This window comes from Thunnus maccoyii, chromosome 5 (assembly GCF_910596095.1).
Source record: "Thunnus maccoyii chromosome 5, fThuMac1.1, whole genome shotgun sequence".
NCBI lineage: Eukaryota > Metazoa > Chordata > Actinopteri > Scombriformes > Scombridae > Thunnus > Thunnus maccoyii.
Genome location: NC_056537.1, coordinates 4,701,951 through 4,717,356, shown reverse-complemented (window position 1 = coordinate 4,717,356; position 15,406 = coordinate 4,701,951). Strand labels below are relative to the sequence as shown.

Sequence of the window (15,406 nt, the reverse complement as noted above, 5' to 3'; positions counted from 1 at the left end):
TCATCACTTCATGTATGTTTCACTGTTACAAAATTAAAGACAAGTTTGTTTAATTAGTGTGCTATGGGGATTTTATGAAATAACGAGAAATGTTTTAGATATATCAAGGAAAAGTGGTACATAAAAAAAATGAATTTGATATTAAGCAATAAAAGGAAAATATGTAATACAAACATGAAAAATTCTCAGAAAAAATGTAACAGATCTTGAGCTTCTAATTCTGAAAAGAAACTTTTTTTTTTTAGTCATTCTGGCAGCAATGTGCTACCAAAAAAACTTTCTTCACAGACTAGAAAAACTTCTTGAGTGTGTGAGATTGTCTCAGTGTCTGAACTGTCAGGTTCAGTTAAAAAGACACTAATCCACATGTGCAGTGGTTCACCGAACAAGAAGCCAACAAGAATGAGGTTAAAAACTTTTATGTTCTGGTTGAGCAACTTTAAGACGTGAGTGATTGATGATTTAGATTTTCGAACTCAGAGAACCAGTGCTGACGTAAATACTGCTGTTACTGAACCCTAAAGGGAAGTTAGTGAGAGGCTTCTATGCTCCAACAAGTAACCTTCAAATGTCTAAACTCACAGGTGAGGCTCAATTAAGCTTATAGCTGAAATCCACCGGGCATGGCGTCACGTTGGCGGGGAGAAGCAGGGTTTTCTCCCTGCGACACAAACTCCGTCTCCATCACTGCCTGAATATTGAGCTTTGCCAAGTGATAATGCAGTTGGTTATGCAGTGTTTGGAAGCGTAGGCTGTATTAACTGATACGGAACAACAGCAGCATGAACACACATTGATTTCATTGATTTATTTTAATATGCAATGTAAAAAAATTCACACTGCCTCTAGTACAATGCTTTCACACAGTTCTATGTAGTTTTTACCTGTTGCAGGGCTGCGTATCTGCACACAGAGAGAAAAAAAAAATAGACCAACTGTGCAAAAATAGAGATGAGCCGCGTGTTCATGGTCAGTGTAGCAGCTTCAGTCGGTTATAATGGACATGCAGACGTGTCATGCCGTGTCCGTGCCTGCTGTATTTTGGCCGCTAGTGTGGAGAGAACACTTTTCCAATTTGAGCAACAGCTGAACGCAGCAGAATCTACTGTGATATTAATCAAAGCTGTCTATCTACTCGCCAGTCCTCCAAACATCCTGCCTCATCCTCCCTCTGAGAAGTGAAGTAAAAGGATTTGTACCTTTTGAAAAAGGCACAATATTCCCAGAGGCTTCATTCTGCTGCTGCTGCTGCTGCTCATGCTGTGAGGCTTTTAGTAGCTTACAGACTGGCTGCGTGTTCAACAGATGTTATCAAAGCTTGTTTTAGTTGAAATCATCAGTAACACATTTGACAGACACGCTGTCTGGTAAGTGTTTGATTATATAAGCCTCTTGTCAGGCGGTTGAGTTAGAGTTTGGAGTCCTGGAAGGCACCGGGAGATGTTTAATCAGAAATTCATGACATATTTACAGATGAAGAGTGCTTCAAAAATTAAGGCAGTATGCGGAATAATTATATTTTTAGGAGCAGTCATTATGTTGTCTGTTTACTCAGAGCATTTAAAGGAAATCACAGAAAACAGGAGAACTGTGTCACATTAGGTTCTGTTTCCTGTCAATCAACCTCACACAGGAAGGACTGGAAATGATCGTTTAACAGCATCGCCTCACTCGCTGTGTCATATTTATTCCTCTTTGTTTATGGCGTCTTTTCTTGCTGTTCTGTTGTCATTCAAACACAGTTCTGTTCATAGTTAGACTACTTACTGTGTGTTTTAGAGTAAACAGTTGTTTTGCATATTGATTTGATTGTTTCAAGTTAATTTCTTCTGCTACTCCACGTGTTGGTGGGGTTTTTAACATCAAAACAATTTAAATGTTGGAAAACACTCCATGATTTCATTCTCAGCTAAATACTATACAACAAAACACTGTATTAATGATTAAAAAGTAGAAATTGCTGCACTCTAGTTACCTTAAAAGGTGTTCAAAGACGGCACAAATTGAAAAACTCAAAGGTTTTGTTGTACATACTGAAAAGGTGCAAACCTCCAGGCTGTATGTGACTGAAAAATCACTCACGTCTTTCATGGTGTCTTTTCTTGCTGTGGCAACACTTTATATGCTTTACAATGTGAGGTTTTATTTTTAAAACAACAAAAACAAGGAAGTCTTGAGTTATCTCTCTGTACAGCTGTTGGTCCAGCTCCACAATTTGAGGTCAGAAACCTTCCTGTCTCTCCTTCTCTATTATGAGTTTCATCTTTCTATTCAATGCTGCTTGCAGCTCCTCTAGTTTTCTCTCTATAGGGCTTCCTGGATCTCATGCACCCAGTCCTCTACCTGTTTCCTCAAATCCTTTTTTTTTCCTCTGCAGCATTTGATGCAGCCCGAGTGGTTTCTTGGCTGATGAAGCCTTTTCTCCTCTGATTTCTGGGAAAAGTGCCTCTGTAATTTCAACAGCTTCTGGGGTTTTCAGTCTGCTCCTGGACAACGAGCCCTTCTCTCTCGGGAGCTGCTAATTGAGGCCATCCAGCTTCCCCATGGTGAGCTCAGTGGCAGTCATTTTCAGCCTTTCAGCAGGATGCTTAGTGTTTTTTTCCTCCTCCAGTTATGGGCATTTACAGAGGTAGTTTTCTGGAGCTTTTTTCTTCAGATCTTTTATTCCCAGGAGCTATTTGTGACAAACTGTTTCAGCTGCTCATTTTGCAGCTGACGGGCCTCGATGTTTTGGCAAAAGACTCAGATCTCACTCTCACAGATCTCAAAGAGGTTGATGGTCAGCTTGTCAGTCCTGGAGTTCTCGACTTATCTAAACTCTTCGAAGGGAACATATTCTGCACATTTCCAGGTCCATATTTATATTCTGGGCCTCTGGTGGAATATCTTTGCATGACTTTCTTTGCATGACTTTCTCCTTATTTATTTTATACTGGTCCTTTATGCAGCCCCTCAGTTCAGCCTCTGTCTGAAGAAGACTGTTTTAGCTCCTGTTTCCTCCCGATGAGCCCACTCTGTTCTGATTGGTCAGCTTCAGGAAGCTACATAAACAAACAATAGTTATAGGATTTCCCTTCTTTTTTTCCCCAAATGGCAATTTCTCCAATCCGTCATGTTTGAGCCCGAATCAAAACCGAAATATGAGAGTGGACAACACCAACAACGTCCGCAACAAAGATTACAGAATGGTCGGACGTTTATGGACATGCACAACAAGATGAGGTCATCTCAATATGAAAATTACAAAAAAAAAAAAAAAAAAAAAAAAAACGTGCTCAGGGCAGCTGAAACCTGGGTTTTGTCTTACAGGGAGCATTATTACATACATTAAACCTCAAGTTTTAGAACTTTGATCATGTTTAACATTCATCATAACAGTGTATAAATGACAGAAAGTCACAAAAAGTAGAATATGTCCTATTTAATAAACAGTCACTAAAAATGCTCAACTCAGCCAAAGTCTCAGAGTCTTATTCAGGAGAAAACTGCCCAAGAAAGCATCATAAAAACATTACAGCAATGAATACAAAACATACAACATGAATAGAACATAATTAGTGTTCACAAAACCCATGAAAGCAATCTAACCTAATCTAAATGTTGCATGTTATGAGATTTATCTTTTATTAGATGTTCTGCTGACAACAAAAGACTTCAGTTTCAATGTATTTGATGCTGTCTGGCTGTATTTATACCTTCAGGATCTCTTGAATGTGTATGCAACATGATATAAGACCTTGCTAGAAAATCGGCTGAAAATCGCAGATTATTTTATAAAAATAGGAAAAATGATGTGTGTGTGATGTAGAACCATCCAGATCCTCAGATGATGCTCACATAACAATGTGGCGATGAGAAACAAAGGCTGAGAATAAGGATACTGTGAACACAAAGCATCAGGGCTTGAGGAAGAGTTAGAGTTGGTATTCTGAGCCCTCAGAAAACGATCAAACTCATCAAAGATTTTTGAATGTTGCTGCCAACTTGGACAGTGTTCAGAGGCTGCCTTTAAAATCTGATTTAACTGATGAAACTGTTGGATTGCTTGCTGGAGTAATGAGGGGCCACAGAGGAGGTTTAGAGTGTTTTTCCATTTATATATATATTTATTTCTCCATTTATTGTTGGCTGCTGTTTGAGTTAGTAACGCCTTCGCATTAGTGCTGGTAAAAACTGATACTTCAGATACTTGCATTCAGTGCACAACTGGCACAAACTGCCTCCAGCCTCAGCTTGGCACTCTGAGTCTGACACAGACAAGAGCCTTCACCTTCTCCTCTCTACTCAGCTGTTATCTGTTACCAAATTAACTTCCTGCGATCGAGATGGAAAGTGAACAATGTTAAAAACTCACCCAATACTGTGTGACAGTATTAAGCTTGTTTTAAAGTCAAATTGAAATAAATAAGGTTGTGGTTTCTGTTTGCTACAGCATAAATATAATAGAAAGTTAGTTGTCTGTCTACATAGCCGGAGAAATTACTTTAATATAGCAAATTAAACGTTGCATAAAGCGTTGATGTGTCGTTCTATCATTAGCAGAGCAGACGGTCACACTGAGCCTGATTGCATCCTGCTACATAACACAAGAACCACAGACTCTGAACATTAGCTTTCCTGCTAAAGTCTCCTTCTTGTCTAACTTACAAACATGAACACATCTTGTCCTGCAGCTTAGCTTGTTGAACGAGCCACCAAACAAACATTCAGGGGGAAAAGTGCTCCGCTAACGTCAGTTAGCAGATAGCTAATTAGCTGCTCAGCTGCAGCACATTAAAACAGCATGTAAACATACTTGCAAATGTCACTTCAGACCCTTAAGATGCTGGTTTGGTTCTTAATCTTCCATCCCACTTCTAACAACACACTGTCCACCCATGACTTGTAGCTGCAACAGTTTGTTTACATTGATGTTACACCAGCAATCAGCCTGCCAGCTGCTGTCAATCAAACATAGTTTGGTTCATAGCTAGACTACTTATTGTGTGTTTTAGAGTAAATAATTGTTTTGCATATTGATGTGATTGTCTCAATTCATTTCTTATTTCTGCTACTCCAAGTGTTGGTGGATTTTTAAATACTATACAATTAAAAGACAAGTATGTAACATCAAATAATTTAAATGTTGGAAAAACACATAATTTCTTCCTCAGCTAAATACCTTGAAGGGAAAGTTTGATAAATTTAGTGATACATACTGAAAACGTGCAAACTTCCTGGCTCTACATAACATAGAAATATGACAAAATGACAAAACTTTAAACTGTTTTTTCCCAAAATGCAATGTACAAGGGAAAGGAAGAGCTACTCACTCTAAAAACTGTCCTGACTTGTGTGCATAAGTACTGTGATTGTAATTGTCCATTTGTAAAGTGTCAAACTGTTTCTGAGTGCACAGCAGTACTGTGGCTGAAAAGATCCAGTGTGACACTAAATGGGGATTCTTCATCACGGCTGCATTGTTTTTGTTCCGTCCTCTGCACGGCTTCAAACCCCACCGAGAGCATTTCAGAAGCGGAGCATTTTGCCAGCTCCATTTTTGTTGATTCAAATTTGTTGGCTCAGATCTTGTTGATTTTGTCATTTTGCCTTGTTTTTTGTGTTTCTACCAGAGGTAAGTAGGCTGTGTAGTTAAATGGTTTCTTTATTTGTCTGTTTCAATTGTGTTTATTGTTGATATATGATCGGGAGTCTGCACAGGGTGTTTTATATTGAAAATTGACCCATGCTGTTCCTGTGTCTGACATCCTGTCCAGCTCGATCTGCTCTGTGCAGCTTGAGGCGGCTTCTGTCAAAAATAAGGCTAGGTGAGTATTTTTCACGGAGCAGAGTGGAGTCATAAACATTGTCACAAGCCAGAACACGATGCAGTCGTGCTTGGTGGAATCAAGCCGTCAGTGCGACGACTGCAGCAGCAGCTGATGTACTTTCACTGCACAAGGTGTGAGAGTTGATGGAAACTCTGACTCAAGTTCAGCATGACCCCAGTATTTACACTTAAGTTAAAGATCAGGAAATTGGAAGCTGGATAAATGTTCTAATCTCTGAGAGTGAGGTGAGCTTCCTCTGAGGCTGGTTGGACCTCCGTAAGAGAGAAAAAGTAATTGAAACCGTTTGTCTGTGACACATCACTAAATGTGTGACAGTTACAGCCTGTAACCTGACCTGCTGGAGAAGCAAAGCCATACAGAGACACCCTGGTCAGCCGGTATGTTCCGTCTTAGTAATAAGCATGGCATTGACATCCTGCATTATCATTACTCGCGATAATTTTCAGCAATTAGAAACAACGGTGCTGCACAGATAGAAACAGATGAGCTGCCACCAGAGCTGTATTTATCCCATATCTGTGTAATTAGCGAGTAATCAGAAAAGGCAGCCTTACTGTGAGATGATTAACAGCACCGCATGGAGCTGTGGAGCAGCTTATTGTATGTACCTAACAGTTCTAACAACAGTTATGTGTGTGAATGTGTGAGTGCAGGTATAAAAGCCGAGTGATGTGCTGCTTTTCACAGGTTCTGGCAGTCAGATGAGGTTTTCATTTCAGGCCGAGAGATGTCGGAGGAAGCCAGCGTCTATTAATGGAGGAATCAAAGCGATGACGAGGACATGAGTCAGATCCAATCTTGCTCATAATATCACTGTGTTATCACCTCCTCCTCCTCCTCAGGAGCAGAGTGACAGCAGCAAATGGAGTTAAATTCAGAGCCTTTATTTCGCTCTCTGAACTCCTCACTGCTTGTCCAGCATTAGTCTTGCTGGTAATGTGTCTTACATCTTGAACTCTCCTGGGGACAAAAGCAGCCTGAAAGAGTCTGAAATCCCAAATTCCCTCTCTATTTAGAGGACTTCTCCACTAAAAATTGCAGTAATACCAGTAATCACACTTGCAAGTCTTGACGGATATTCACATGTCAGGAGGTGGTAGGCAAATATGTACCACTTAACCCACACTTGATGGGGGTGGACATATGATTTTCTGTCTCATTATGATGCTGGATGTTTAACATGGTCAGAGTTTCAAAACTTTGGGTGAACTTATGTAGAAACGTTGCCTGTAAGACAAAGCCCAGATCTCAGCTGCACTTTACCTTCTGCTGAGTCACTTTCTCTGCTGAAACAGACAGATGGATGTTTCTGATGTGTCAGGTATCAAAGAAAACAATTTCGATGGAGGTCAGCCATTGAAGTGGACATAAAAAAGACACTACATGAGCTGATGTGTGTTTCAAAGTATTACCAACTTTCGAACAAATTGGTTTTCATTGAAGAATAGAAAGCAAAGCCAGCCTGAGAAGTGAAAAGACTCTTTTAATCTGTCACTCTAACTGCCTGTGTGAGTAGTTGATGATGGCAGCTGCCAGAGAAATCCTTCAGTGGACTTCAGATGGTCAAAACAATAGTGTGAGGAGCTGCTTGTTCCAGAGGTGTTTTTCCCTCAATTCTGTACTCTCGTTTTAAATTTTTCTTTAAACGATATCCTCATTTATCACAGAAACATGGGACTCTCCTCAATAATGTAACAATCCTATAGGTTTATGTTCTGACCACAAGTTTCAATGATTTCAACTTTCTTTCTTAGAATTTTGGCGGACAGCTAAAATTACTTCCATAGAGTTGGGAAGTGGGAGGAACTATTTTGGAAACCTCTTACTAAAGTGGTAGTAAAAATCCCATTCATTCTTACATGACTCACAGTTTGACCTCTTCGATGGCTCGGACCGGCATGAAACTCTCCCGGTCAAATCATCAGTACAAAAGAAGAACAACTGTCAGAAAATATCTGGTTCTTTGATAAAAAAAAAGTCAAAGTTACAACCACAAAGGTGCATTTTAGCAAGAAACATCCAAACGCAGAGTTTAAAATTCTGTAACCTGCACCGCTAACAACGGCGGAAGCTTAAAATTACATTGAGAAAACTGATCTTACAAACTGCAACGTAAATCAGTTCACTTCTCAATTTTGGTTCAATTTGGATGAATTCAGTGTTGCATTTTGTTTACAACTTCAATGATGAAGCGTTTTGAATTCATTACTGCTCAGATTTGCATCTCTGACTGGTTTCTTCTCAATAGCATCGGCAGCCGATGGGTAACAAAGTTGAAATAATAGAAACCAGTGGTCATAATATAGACCTATAAGATTGTTACATTATCCGGGAGAGTCCAGTTTTTTGATGTTAAGTGATATTGAGGATATCGTTTATAGAAAAATTGAAATGGGAGTCAGGAATGGGGAAAAACACTTGCTATACCAGCGGCCCTTCCCAATTTGCAACTCTTTAGAATTAAACAATCTCCTCAATGTTACTGAACATAGAAACTCAGGACTCTCCTGGATGACCACCATGTTCAATAATTTCAACTTAATTTCTGAGAAATGACGGCAAATGGCTCCAAATACTACAATACCCATGAGCCTCAGCTGCTATTATGGAGAAGAAGCTAGTCAGAGGTAGGATTGGATGTTTTTTGCCAAAAGGTCTCTTGGGAGTCATAGTTAATCTCTAACTTCTTTTTATGCCCACAGTCCCTCACTTTTTATCAAAGAGCCAGATTTTTCAAACACAGTTGTTCATCTTTTGTCCCGATGATGCAACCAGGAGAGTTTCATGTCAATCCAAGCTGTAGAAGAGAGAGGACTGTGAGTCACATGAGAAAAATCAATGGGGTTTTTACCCATGGTGACTCCTTTTGTATTATAACTCTATACTGCACGTTTTTAATATAGTTTTTAAAAGAAAGGCATATCACATGACAGCATATTGCTTTTTTAAAAATCATTTTGTGGCCACAGATGTCAGATGACATGCCAATAATATTAAAAGAACTTTGATTTAAAGCTGAATTTACAATTACAAAAGAAGCAAATCCTCACAAATGACAAGCTGGAGTCAAAATACTAGATATTTATCTGTTGATCAACTAGTTGTTGCAGCTTTATAAAGAACCAATTTGTCATTTTCAAACATTGTGGGAGAAACTTTGTGGAGCATAAAAACTGAACGCTGCTTCTCCAGGTTTAGTTTTGACTCTGGGGACAGAAAGCAGACCTGTCACAGACCACCTAAGGTGTCTGGACGGTTCATGACATAGCAGCAGATCAGAAATGTATTTTGGCCCTAAACCATTCAGTGCTTTATAAACCAACAGCAGTATTTTAAAATCAATTCTTTAACAGACAGGAAGCCAGTGTAAAGATCTGAGAACTGGAGTTATATGATCCACTTTCTTGGTCTTAGTGAGGACTCGAGCAGCAGCGTCTGAATCAGCTGCAGCTGTCTGATCAGTTTCTTAGGGAGACCTGTGAAGACAGCGTTACAGTAGTCAAGTCTACTGAAGATAAATGCATGGACAAGTTTTCCTTTAGTCCTTTAATTCTTGAAATATTCTTTAGGTGATGGTAGGCTGACTTTGTAATTGTCTTAATTAAAATGGCTGTTGAAATTCAGGTCTGAGTCCATGACTACACCAAGATTTCTGGCTTGGTTTGTGGTTTTTAATTATCAACTGAAGCTGAGCATTGACTTTTTTTTTTTTTTTTTTTTTTTTGTTCTTCCTTGGCTCCAAAAGCAATTACTTCAGTTTTATCTTTGTTTAATTAAAGAAAATTCTGGCACATCCAATCATTGCTTTGTTCACTGCACTTACTCAGTGCTTGTATTGAACCATAGTCCCCTGATGATACCGTTATGTAAATTTGTGTGTCGTCTGCATAACTGTGGTAACATATTTTACCACAGTCCATGATCTGAGCCAGTGGGAGCATGTAGATGTTGAACAGAAGAGGCCCCAGAATGGAGCCTTGGGGAACTCCGCATGTCATTTTTGTCCGCTCAGATGTGTAATTACCTATAGACACAAAGTAGTCCCTGTCCTTTAAATAAGATTCAAACCAGTTTAGTACTGTGCCAGAAAGTCCCAACCAGTTTTCCAGTCTGTCTAGTAATATGTTATGGTCAACTGTCAAATGCGGCACTGAGATCCAGTAAGACTAATACTGAAATTCAGCCACTATCTGTGTTTAAGTGTATGTCATTGAAGACCTCAACAAGAGCCGTCTCAGTGCTGTGGTGTGGTCGAAATCCTGACTGGAAGACATCAAAATGGTTGTTTAGACCTAAGAAGTTGTTCAGCTGTTGATAAACAGCTTTCTCAATGACTTTACTTAAAAACGGGAGGCTTGATATGGGCCTATAGTTGCTCATTAGTGAAGTGTCTAGATTGTTCTTTTTTAAGAGTGGCTTGATGACTGATTTTCAGGGCCTGTGGGAAGAAACCTGAGAGAAGATGGATAGAAGTTCAGGGGCTACTGACACAGGAGGGATTGTTAGCCTGTCGACTGTAGCAAATAAGGTGTTGTCAGAGAAGAAGAACCGCCTTGCATTTCAAATTATAAATGCAGAGTCTCTCTTTATAGATGTCATAATGGACCTGGAGATTTGTTTTTCACCACCTGCGTTCAGCCTTTCGACACTCTTTTTTCTATTCTGACCTTCATGGCATTTCTCCATGGAGATCTTTCCTTACCAGAGACAACCTTCACCTTAGTGGGTGCAATGGCGTCAATAACATTTGTAATTTTAGAACTGAAATTATCTACAAGCTGAGTAACTGAGACCCAAGAGAGGGCTGGTGTGGAAGAGAAAGCCTGATTAAATATTTCACTGGTGTTTTCAGTGATATACCGTTTTGTGATTACCTCTGTTTGAACATTTGTGTGCACAGAGATAGTGCTCTCAAAGAAAACACAGGAATGATCAGAGAGAGCAATGTCAGCCACCACAACCTTAGAAATGTTCAGACCCTTAGAGATGAGATTAAGTCCAGAGTGTGCCCCTTGTTGTGAGTGGGCTCCGTCACATGTTGAGTCAGTTCATAGTAATCAAGAACAAAACACAGTTCTTTAGTCCCTCTGTCCTGGGGGTTGTCAACATGGATGTTAAAATCACCAACAATTGATTATAGACAGCAGTTCAGCAAAGTCATCAAAAATGGTTTCACAGTATTTAGATGGCCTGTAGATATTTAAAAGTATAGCTCGAGAGGAGGAATTCAACTGAAGAGCTACAAATTCAAAAGAATCAAAATTTCCACAAGACATCTGTTTGCATTGGAGGGAATCATTAAACAATATGGCAGTTCCACCTCCTTTCTTATGCACTCTAGCTTCACTCATGAAAAGAAGTTGAAAGGGGTTGATTTACCTACAGTATCAGTATCATACTGAATATCAGAGTTTATACAGCAGAGTACTGACAGCTATTTCTGTTATACTGCAGTAATGGAATTTGCCAGTTAACAGCTTAATTTAAATTCGCCTGTATTCAAAATGTTACACAAGCATGAACGTTTTCACGCTTTCTCTTATCTTAATTGTCAAGACACATTTGCGTTTCAATTTTAAATTAGAAAATATTTTTAACCATCGAGCGAGTCTTTAAATGAAACCTGACACGATTCAATTTTCACTTTAATTAAAACATGTGTGCATCACTTCTGTAGATCTTGATGTGTAGAAATCGATATTAACAGTTTGCATAATTCATTCTGTATGATGTGACTCATCCATACAACAGAATGGGGACACACTTGAACATATATTTCCCTGCAGAGTCGACACAGAACTGAACAATGTGCTGGACTTTCTCGTCCCTCGGGGGAAACAGCTTTGCAGGGCTGATAACGAGACATGTTTGGTGAACCTGGAAGGCAAATTTAAAAACATAATGACAGTATGAGAAAGTGACTGGTGGGCTAAAAACACCCTACTACAGTTCAAAGTGTCAGCACATCCATAATGCTGATAAAGTGCAGGTCTACAGTATAGTGTGCTCAGTCTTGTGAAGTCAGTATTTATAAAGGCATAGATGATGACAGGTGACCTGAGGTCTGTAGATAAGGTCACCAGTAACATGATTTGTGTCTAACCAGACTTTCATTATTTCCTCTCAGTCTGGTTTTCTGTCTTTTCTCAGAATCCAGCAAACAGTTTCCTCCAGTTTAATGATGAAGCTTAAGAGGACGCCAGGTGGCCATCATCATCTTCAACTTACACTTGAAAACCGGATCACATTATCTGGATCTGTATATTTTCTGCATGTTATGTGGGACCAGATGCATAAAACTATCTATAAATACACAGAGTGTCACTCAGTTTCTATAGTAAGATTTATATTTTGTACATATTGCTCCAAGTTGTACATCTCAGTTAGAGCTGCAGGTTCAGCGTTTATCAAACTTCTAAGAAAGACACTTAAAAATGCTCTGAAGGACCAACTTAAGAGTAAAAAAGTTCTTCACTGAGAGGGATAAGACACATTTATCAAGTGTCTTCCTCCTACTTAAAGCCAAGTGTAAACATCTGAAGTGATCACATCATTGAATCCTCACAGTTTATTCAGTGGTTTGTTATTCATAATTTTCAGTCAATTTTATTTGTTTGGATGTTTTAAATCTGAAGGAATAATGAAAAACAATCTCATATTTACAATGTTTAGATACATAAATAAGGATGAAATAACAGGAAATTGTGTGAAATGGAAACTAAATGCTGCTGTTGGTAGAGATACATCAGACAAATCATAATGAGGAGAATTTAGAGTGCAGACAGTGAAGATGATCAGAAAGTGATTTATAATCAAATCAGTGCAGATTTATTCCTGTTGTTTGTTTAATAAATATAAATAAAGTGCTGTAACATGCAGTCAAATGTTCAAATACAAATAATAAATGACTCTGTTCTTAATGACGCTGCTTCAGTAACGTATTATCGATCATGATCAATAATATTTAGTCCAATCAGACAGTAAACAGTTTCTTCATTGCAGTCATCGAGGATCTACTCTCTCACTACTCCACCACAGCTCTCTGAGGTTTTGCTCACACAAGGAATTTGCCCTGGTGCAGAACAATCCAATAACTACTACGAAAGTCAGGTGATCATAAATAATATAAACATTTTACAATGAAAAATAAGTAAAAAATGTATCCAAAAGAGAAAAGAGCTGCTACAGCTTAAAAAATATAGAGGACATTGACTGGGAGTGTGAAATTAATTAACTTAATGAAAAAGAGCAGATAAGAGTATTGATAAAGAAATGGACCGATAAGGAGTATTGATAAAATCCTAACAATATCCGTTCCTAATTATGATAATGCAGCCAATACACATAATTCACAAGGATTGGAACAACAAACATGAAGAAAGTTGCATGTCTCTGCTCATCCCAGTATTAAGGTAAACCTGTTTTTAATTCAGATTGTGCTGTATTGCGTTACATATTGTATGCTGTGGGGTGACTTTTGGTGTTTTGCAATAGAAGAGGCTCTCCTATTGACTGTGTCCTGCCAGTGTGGCTTCCATGAAAAAAAAAACACAGTGAAGACCACTATTCTAGCAGCTCCCAGCTGCTCCATTAAAGACGAGATGAGAGGACTCAGCAATGAAGTGAGCAGACTTCAATCCGCTGGATGCAAACCTGAGTGCAGGCGTTGGTGCACTCAGTGTTTTCCATACAGACACTAATGGAATATCCTGTCCTGTCATTATGGATAGTGTTCTCTCATAACAATGTAGGTCATATTTTAGATGTAACCTAATCAAAACCGCAGGAAATGAAGCGCATACCTGCCTCTGTCCTGTGTAATGCACCTCTGCTGCAGCTGGAGGAAATACTGTAGATAAAAACAGAAAATAGCAATCAGTAAATAAATAACTGTACTGTAAATTGACATTGTTAGATCGAGACAACAGACCCTAAAACGTATTGTCTATTATAGCACCCAAGTTCTTTAAAACTCCATAAGTCTTATAAATCAGTAAGAAAGTGTCTGGACCTGAATTCATTTGGACATGAGCAGATTAAAGCTCAGTGATAGCCGGACCATTTGATGATGTGAAATTGGTCAAATTTTAAAATTCGCTATGTGCAGATGAGCTTATCTGATCTCAGTTAAAAAGCCTGCAGCGGCTGATTTTTCTTGTTCCTGGCAGGAGAACAGAGCGCTGCATCAGTCAGCAGCAGATGAAAACTTCTCTCACCAGAAAAAAGGACACAGCTGACCCAACTTTTACAAATGCTTCCCAACTTCCGACACAGAGCGCTTCTGTTTTCAGACTGGATCAGTATCGACTCACCGTGCTGCTCTCTGCCTCGCTCACATTATCCGGTCTGGGCCCGGATTGGTTAAGCAACGTCTCCCAGAACACGGAATGTCCGCAGGATAATAACCGTGGCATTTGAGTCGAGGTTGAGGACGATAGCGGAGAGCGGCCGTGTCGAGTCCTTGATGAGGAAGAGGAACGAGAAATCGATAATGTGACCAAGTGGCCTGATAAATTCTGAGGAGGGTGATGCCGTCATGTCAGGTCTTACTGATTCTAATGAAGAGAGGTTGTGCATATTAACAATACTGCACAGCAAACTCTCTGCTGTTCATGGGAACCCAAAATCTGTCACATAGTTGGTGTTAAAACAGTGTTAAAGGACGGGTTCACAGTTTTTCAAGACTGTCTTAAAACAACAGTCAGGTGTCCATGTGAACAGTGAAAGAGGTTTTCCTCGCTGTAATCATTCCTCCTGTTCATACTGGATATTAAAAGATCCTTCAAATGTGCCTTCAATGGAAGTGATGGAAGCTCGTAATTTAGCACCGCCGCTGCTAAAATTTCAGATGATCATTAATATCAACAAGCTACTAATGATTTTCACTCGCACACTGTGCAACACCCTACGTTATTGTGGATTTTCTTTAGTCATCCTCCCTCTCTTCGTTCCTCAAAGGACATCTACGTGAAAGGTACAAGGAGTAGCGTAGCTCCGTTAAGGAATAAGGCAGTGCGTGTGTGTGAGTATGTGTGTGTAGTTGTGCGAGCGCAGAGGGTGAGCGGCAGAAACATGACGTGAACGCGAGCGGAGCAGAGGAAAAGTTTAGCAGTAAGTTGTCAGTCTGGCAGTAAATGTACAGTACAGACTGTTTGTCAGTTAATAAATGCTGCAGTTAGCTTAACTTGACCAGGCTCACTTCAGGTGGACTGACTTTTAAGGTGGACCAGCAATTCTCATTTTAGTGTCAATCTCAGCCGCTGTTTAACAGAGAACAGAGAAATGTCTGGCTGATGAGTCTGTCTTGAGTTTTTTATATGTCCCCCACATATGACAACGCAGTCAACCTAGGGGAAACACTGCAGTGTGTCCACACAGTCATTTAAAAGTTGATGTGAAGCTTATATGAGGCTTCAGCAGTCTGAGTTAGTCATATCAAGTGGATATCTGACACATTTACAGTCTTTTTAGCATCAAATTCTCCTCTTTGTGTTTCCTCGGACAGTGTTTCCCTGTTGAGCTGCAGGTGGAAGTATAGTAACAAAAAGAGGAACTTTGGCACTAAAAAGACTGTA

General features: G+C 39.4%; 2 long non-coding RNA genes across 2 annotated transcripts; one reads left to right on the top strand and one right to left on the bottom strand.

Moving 5' to 3' along the window:
* Window positions 1-849: 849 nt before the first annotated feature.
* On the top strand, window positions 850-12,143 carry LOC121897103. Its single transcript, XR_006096182.1, has 2 exons — window positions 850-2,546; window positions 11,982-12,143. It is a non-coding gene; the product is annotated as an uncharacterized LOC121897103 (long non-coding RNA).
* LOC121897101 lies at window positions 11,464-14,561 on the bottom strand. The gene is made up of 3 exons (XR_006096180.1): window positions 14,144-14,561; window positions 13,634-13,680; window positions 11,464-11,708 (listed from the first exon to the last, which is right to left on the bottom strand). It is a non-coding gene; the product is annotated as an uncharacterized LOC121897101 (long non-coding RNA).
* Between the last annotated feature and the right edge of the window lie 845 nt (window positions 14,562-15,406).